The sequence below is a fragment of the Corvus brachyrhynchos genome, unplaced genomic scaffold, assembly GCF_000691975.1.
Source record: "Corvus brachyrhynchos isolate BGI_N302 unplaced genomic scaffold, ASM69197v1 scaffold83, whole genome shotgun sequence".
NCBI classification, from domain to species: domain Eukaryota; kingdom Metazoa; phylum Chordata; class Aves; order Passeriformes; family Corvidae; genus Corvus; species Corvus brachyrhynchos.
This window is the reverse complement of record NW_008238464.1, coordinates 13,218,540-13,224,796: the sequence shown is the minus strand read 5'-3', so window position 1 is coordinate 13,224,796 and position 6,257 is coordinate 13,218,540. Positions and strand designations below refer to the sequence as shown.

At 40.7% G+C, this 6,257-nt stretch overlaps 1 protein-coding gene across 3 annotated transcripts in view; it reads left to right on the top strand.

The window, feature by feature from the left end:
- MID1 (midline 1) overlaps window positions 1-6,257 on the top strand; it is a 171,406-nt gene that overhangs the window by 34,782 nt on the left and 130,367 nt on the right. The window contains exon 1 of one of the 3 annotated variants that reach the window (XM_017737160.1): window positions 2,689-2,801. The exons of the other annotated variants lie outside the window; for them this stretch is intronic. The gene's annotated coding sequence lies outside the window, so the exon portion shown is untranslated. Of the gene's footprint in view, window positions 1-2,688; window positions 2,802-6,257 lie in introns of those variants that run through there. 3 annotated transcript variants of the gene reach the window in all.

The window sequence follows — 6,257 nt, the reverse complement described above, 5'->3', positions numbered from 1 at the left end:
CTTTCCCTATCTGTCCTGCTGCTTTCTCTGTCCTTCCCTTGTGTTCCCTTCCTCATCCTTACACCAGCTGGGAGGGAGTGGGTTAACTTCTTCATCTTCTCAGGCTCTGGGAGTGAGTGCTCCCATTTTGAGAGGCTCTTGGTGGGAGCTATAGCTCAATTTGGTGTTGCAGAGTTAACCATCAAGTACATAGGCACGTGGCAATGTACTGCAGGTGTTGGAATGAAACCATGTACTGTGCTGATGACTGATCTGACCCAAGGGCAACCCACAACGACTGAACAATAGCACATGGAAAGAGAATTACACTAATTTCCCCAGTGGAAGTGGAAAAATTACTGTAGAAATGTAATATGCAGCCTGTTGATAAGATTCAACCTACCTTACTACTGTGCCAGTCCAATAGTCTCCAGCAGGTCACAGGGGCTGGTGTAAATATTGCATTGAGATTTGTAAACGAGACAGTAGAAAAAAGCAGTCATTTTTAACTGATCATTGAAAACCTCAGCAAGAGGTGTCTTCTTGCTGTATCATAGAATAACCTCACACATAAGGTCCAGCAACCAAAATAGGAGCATTTCTATCCTATCTGGGAAACTATGCTGATCACAATGTACTGGGAAAAGTTTAAGCATTCACAGGAAATATACACATTTGTGTGTGCTATACGACTAGTGTTAGGAAGCAGAAGTGCAATTTTTAAAGGTATCTAACATGGTTGCAAGAAAAAAAAAGAACTAACAGACAAGAAAAAAAACTTTGCAAGTAACACTTTTTTTTTTTTGCTTTTCAGAGTACTGAGTTCAGTTTATTATTTATAAAGTAAGGAAATTTGCAAGTGATGGAAACTCTTAAAGGGGTGCTCAACCTTTATGAAGGTAGTGGAGTTTTTGTGGCTGGACACAGTTATGTGGCTGGATTCCCTGAGTTTGCTGCAGAACTGGAGAGGGCACTGTGGGCTCTGTTTTGTTTCCTAAGCCTACTTCACAGAAAACCAAATGTTTGATGAATTTTAATACTTCATTTTCATTCCCTTTCAACCACAACGTATCCCTGAAGTGCAGCTCGCAGGATTGTCATTGAAAAAAAATGCAGCTCCTTATTTTGGCCTCTTCCTATTGAAGTACCATTGACTTTGATCGAGGCAGTCTTGAGCCCTTTGTCACATAAAGACGTTCAACTGTTAACTGACAGGCCACCTAAAAATGAAAAACTGTGTTTCTAAGGCGCATAAAACCATTACAATTACTTATCATGTCTGCAGTCATATGGCTTTTAGTGTGCATATAATTCACCAAGTGAATAAAGGCTGTATACCATTTCAGTGCAAAACATATGCAAAATTCAAAATCACTCCCTTTCCTTTCAGATGTTTAAGTTCTTAGCATGTGTTTCTTATTTCCTATTTTCTTTTGCATACCTTTTAAAATTCTTAATGCTTTCCTGTGTAGAAAATCTGTATTCTTAGCCTGAAGTTCTGTAATCCTTTGCCTGGCACTAGGAAATTATCTTATAGAGTTCATCCTGGGATGTTTTGTTGTTTGTTTGGCCTGTAAGGGAAGAAACAACGTCTTGAAGAATGCTGTCCTTTTTTTGTGTGTATCATGCAGAATAAAGAAAACAAATGTCCAGAGTCCTCAGGCGGGGAGTGTATCAGTTAATTAGTGGCTGGACATTGCTCGGTAGGAAGCCTGGCAAGGATTTCTTGTGCATGTGTGTTGTCTGCTCCCTTTGATCACTTGTGTGGTAAATAGACATGCAGGGTAGCTATAGCAACATGTGCTGTAGGTTGGTGGGAACAGAGGGGATGGGATCCCCTGACAAAGGGTAGTTTGTTAGAGTGGTTGGTTCTGATTAGAAAAAGGTGGCACCAGTCAGGGCATTTAAAAACATCAGTTTTGCAAAACGTAAATGGATGTTATCAGTTTCAAAGTAATGGTTGTTTCTGTAGCTCTGCAAGAGTAGATCATGTGGAAGATTGGTGAGGAAGGGGGAGGGATAATAAAAAGCAGAAGCATAACCCGTTTACACTCCTGAATGCAAAAATATTCATGCTGGATGTGCTTTTTCTCGTGGTGTTGCACCATCTATGCAGTTTGCAAAAGAAGCATTTCTAGGAGCCAGTTTGCTGCAGATGATGCTACCAATAGTTGTGTTTTTAAAATACGGCTTCAGGAGGCAGTGATGATAATGTGATTTTAAGTAGTGCATCTGATCCATTACCTTTCCCTGATTTCTAAGAGTTCCGTCTACAACTTGCTATCCCTGTTCCTATTTCAGCAGCCTACCTGTAGAGGTCAGACTTGAAGCTCTCAAAATCTTCCCACGATAGAATTTCAACCTAAGGCTATAAAAATACATATCCATAGTCACTTTCCTCATTAACTTTATGTGGAATACTTTTAAAATAATGTTGGCTTTTCAGTGTCAGGTTATTAAGTAACACCACGTTCTGCATTGATGGAAGCCTGAAATACATAAAAATTCAGCTTCATTTCATGTCTTGAACAGAACCCAACCTAAAGCTTCCATTAGCACCTAAATTATTTGAATGTGTATCTCCGTCTCTATGATCCCCACTAGGCCTCCTGCCTTTGATGAGATCTGTCTCCAGCTCCCTCCCTCCAGCCTGACCAGCCCTCTGCTGTGCTGGCTGCCGGCTTCCCACTGCTGCCTGGTCTCAGGGCTTCCCCACTGGCAAGGGACAGGGAAGCAGGCAGTGCCACAGAGGGTTTCAACAGCTTCTGAGCACAGCAAAAAATTGTCAGACCTCAGAGTCCCTCCACAGAATAGCACGAGAGGTAAGGGATCTGCTGGAGGCTCGGGTCAAGGAAAATGAAATGCTGGGAACAAGGAGCTTGTGGTGGTAAATGCTCAGGGAATATGCTGAAGCTCAAAAAATGCTTCAGCTTTTGTCGAAACAGTTTTATTTGTCTGTGGGTGAAGTCTGAGCTGAGAGAAAGGAGCAGACCTGTATTCACATACAGCTGTATTAATTGCCTTTTGGGTGTGCGCTGGAGTTTGTTTGAACTGAATTTCAGACTTCGTAAGGTATTTCGTTCTTTAGCCTGTTTTTGGTTCAAAGTCTTTATTACAGTCATGCAGCTTAGAGCTTGTAATGCTTTAGCAAGCTGTAAGGAATTGCTGTATATTCCTGAGATCCCTGGCTTGCAGTGCAGAATCCAGCCTGCCTGAAAGCTGGGAAAAGGGCTAAAGGCTGGGAAGCTGATTTTGATCTCTTTTCTAAACAGTAAAAATAGTTCTTAATTCTTCAAAATTCTTCCTCATTTGTTGCCATGTAACAGTTGTTTATCATTAGTATTTATATCTTCCCAGGGGGATGTGGGAGGAGAGAAAAGCTGGCAAAGAGGCAATATTTGTTTGGCCCAAAAGTTTTATCAACTTTGTTGCTTGCATAAGTGTTGAGATAACTGGGTGCAAGAACGATTTTGAGATAGTAAAACAAATAAAAGAAAGTCCAGGTTTCCTTCCTATAAAAGGAATAAAAGGACAGTAAATGAGGAGATCCATAGGGCTGATAGGATTTTTTTATTGTAGTGTGATAGTCTTTAAGGAAAATATTTATGGAGGAATATTTTATGCCCCAGAAAGGAGCTGGTGACATGCTATAACAGTCACTCCACATTTTGGGACAGGGAGGCCAACATATTTCTCATGCCTTTGGTGGCAAAAACATCTTCCCATTACTCTTCACCCATGCTGCCTTGTGCTGCCTGTGCACCTGTGGGGCCCCAGCCTCCCCCCAGCACCCAGTGTCCGAGCAGGTGCCCATGACTAACAGCATAAGCTCGTCTCTTTGGTCTGCAGGTATTTCATTACTGAACAGCTGCAGCAGCTCAGAGAGACTCCCCTCCCCACACACACCCCAGAGTGGTAGGGCACGCTCATTTGTGATTCTGGCAAGCTGACGAACTTTGTAGACTCAGGTGAAGTGGGAGCTTGCTTAGATAAGACCACCCCTCCCCTCCCCCCTGGTTTTTTTTAACCTTTATTGGAGGCACTAGCCAAGACTGATGTTTTCTTTTAAAAAAACCTGAGAAATCAGTATTTTTTAGCAAAATTGTTCTCAAAAAAATTCTATTCTTTTTTCAGTAGTTATCCCATATGGAAATATGATTCCTTTTGGTTTTTTCATTTTGTTTTGGTGGTTTGGGTTTTTGTTTGGGGTGGGGTTTTCTTGGTTGTTTTGGTTTTGGTTTGGTTTTTTTTTTAATTTGGCTTGTTTTGTGTATTTTGGGGATTTTTCTTTCTGAGAGGTAATTGGAGACATAAAAAAATATAAAAGAAGAAGAAAAGAAAAGGAAAAGAGAAACACTACACATTTTCATACATTTGTATTTAGAATTTTAGTTGCCAAATCCAGCCACTCCATCATAAGAACAGCCAGCATCCCAGTTTCAAAGAACTCTTCATCACCAAGCAAGCTTCAAAAGTTTTGATTTTATCATTGGATTGTACCGGTCTTCTCTCCCTAAGATTATACCCTTATTGCAAAATCGATGTATTTTACACGGCATATGTACACTCTATTGATTTCTCCTTTGTGGACCACCAAGGTCTGCCTCTGTCTCCTGCCCCCGCTTTTTTCCTCCTTTGTAACCAGATCTGGCTCCCTGGGTAGTGAGGTCTCAAGCCCTCAGCCTGGTCTCTGGTTCCACCTCAGTTCTGGAAGCAAGGATACAGACAGATCTCTCTCTTACTACTCATATTCCTGTTCCTGATGGAATTGCAAGAGGCTGTAGGCAGAAGCCTACGCAAATCTGTTAATAATCTCACTGAAAAATACCTGTGTTGTAAACCTGATGTGCAGAGGAACAACAAGAGTAGGGGAAGGAAAAGCTGCCCTGAGCAAGGAAAAGGACTGTTCCTTTCAGGGCAGTGCATGTGGATAAAGCTCTTGGGCAGGGAGATATCACTGTCAAACACAGACCAGGTTTGTCCATGTGATACTCGAGAGATGTATTCCTTGGTTATGCCTTGTATCAAATGCCGTCGATACTAGCATGCATTTCCTCACTGACAGGTTTTGAACAAATTACAAAGCTCAAGTTTTGACTATACAGGTCAAAATTTACCATATCCCACTGTTGCCTTTCCCTGGTCTTAAACTTAAGAACTAAACACCATTTAAGGGAAAAGGGGTTTTTACCTCGGTATTTATTTAAGGACCTTAAGGTGCGTGGCTTCGTCCAGGTGGAATGGGCCAAAATGCACAATAGGTCGCATATACAATTTATGGACCTTGCAAATTAGAATATCTATCAAAGATTCCCAATGAGAATCTTAAATGAATAGCACAATATCCCCCCATCCTGAGGAATTCCTGCCTGGATGGGCTTATCTTAGTTTACAGGATGTGTTCTACAGAGGACCCTGGTTTCTCAGGATAGCATAGGACTTTCTGGCCCCAGCTGTGAGGCCTCCAGGATGTTTCGTCTCCTGGCTTAACAGAATATTAGGACTATGCTAAATTATCAGGCTTAAGGCGTTACAGGTATGCATGTTAAAAGCACTGAGGATACATAAAAGCTATATAAAAGGTGTATAAAAGAAAAGGCAAAAAATCACTATGGCATCACCACCAGCACCTATTGAAATGGGTAAAGGGTTAATGACTTAATTTCTAACTGGAAAACCTCAGAATTATAATTTAGACAGAGATTTCAAACTGGGATTTGAACAGTTCAAAAGTGCACTGTATTGTTTTGGTCTAATTAACACAACATGGTGATAAGACATTAAAGCAGAGTGACAATACTATACATTGATAACAGGGGACATTAATGCCTGGAGACAGAGTCTACATTGTAAAAATCTGAAAAAAAAGAGCTTATTATATTAGATAGGTCAATGTGATTTGACCTAGTTTTGCTTTGCTGCTTGGAAATTATGTCAGTATTAGTTATGTCATCTCCTTGGATGAGCAATTTAACATCCTTTTTGCATTGCAGTGTTGTCCTAATATTTTATATATTTACTTGCTCTCTAAAAGGATCCTTCAGGCTAGTTCTAGAGATCTGGGAAAAACTGATACAAAACAAAAACCTCCTGAAACCAGTTTCCCTTTTATATGTGTCCTTGGTGCAACAAAAAGGAGTGAATTTAGTCACAGCAAAATTATAGCTCTGAATTCTGAAAAGTATCTTGTCCCTTTTGTATTTAAAACTCAATAAAGTTCACAAATACAAAATGACTGTGCTAACTCATATAGCCATGTACACCTTCCCCATAAAGGT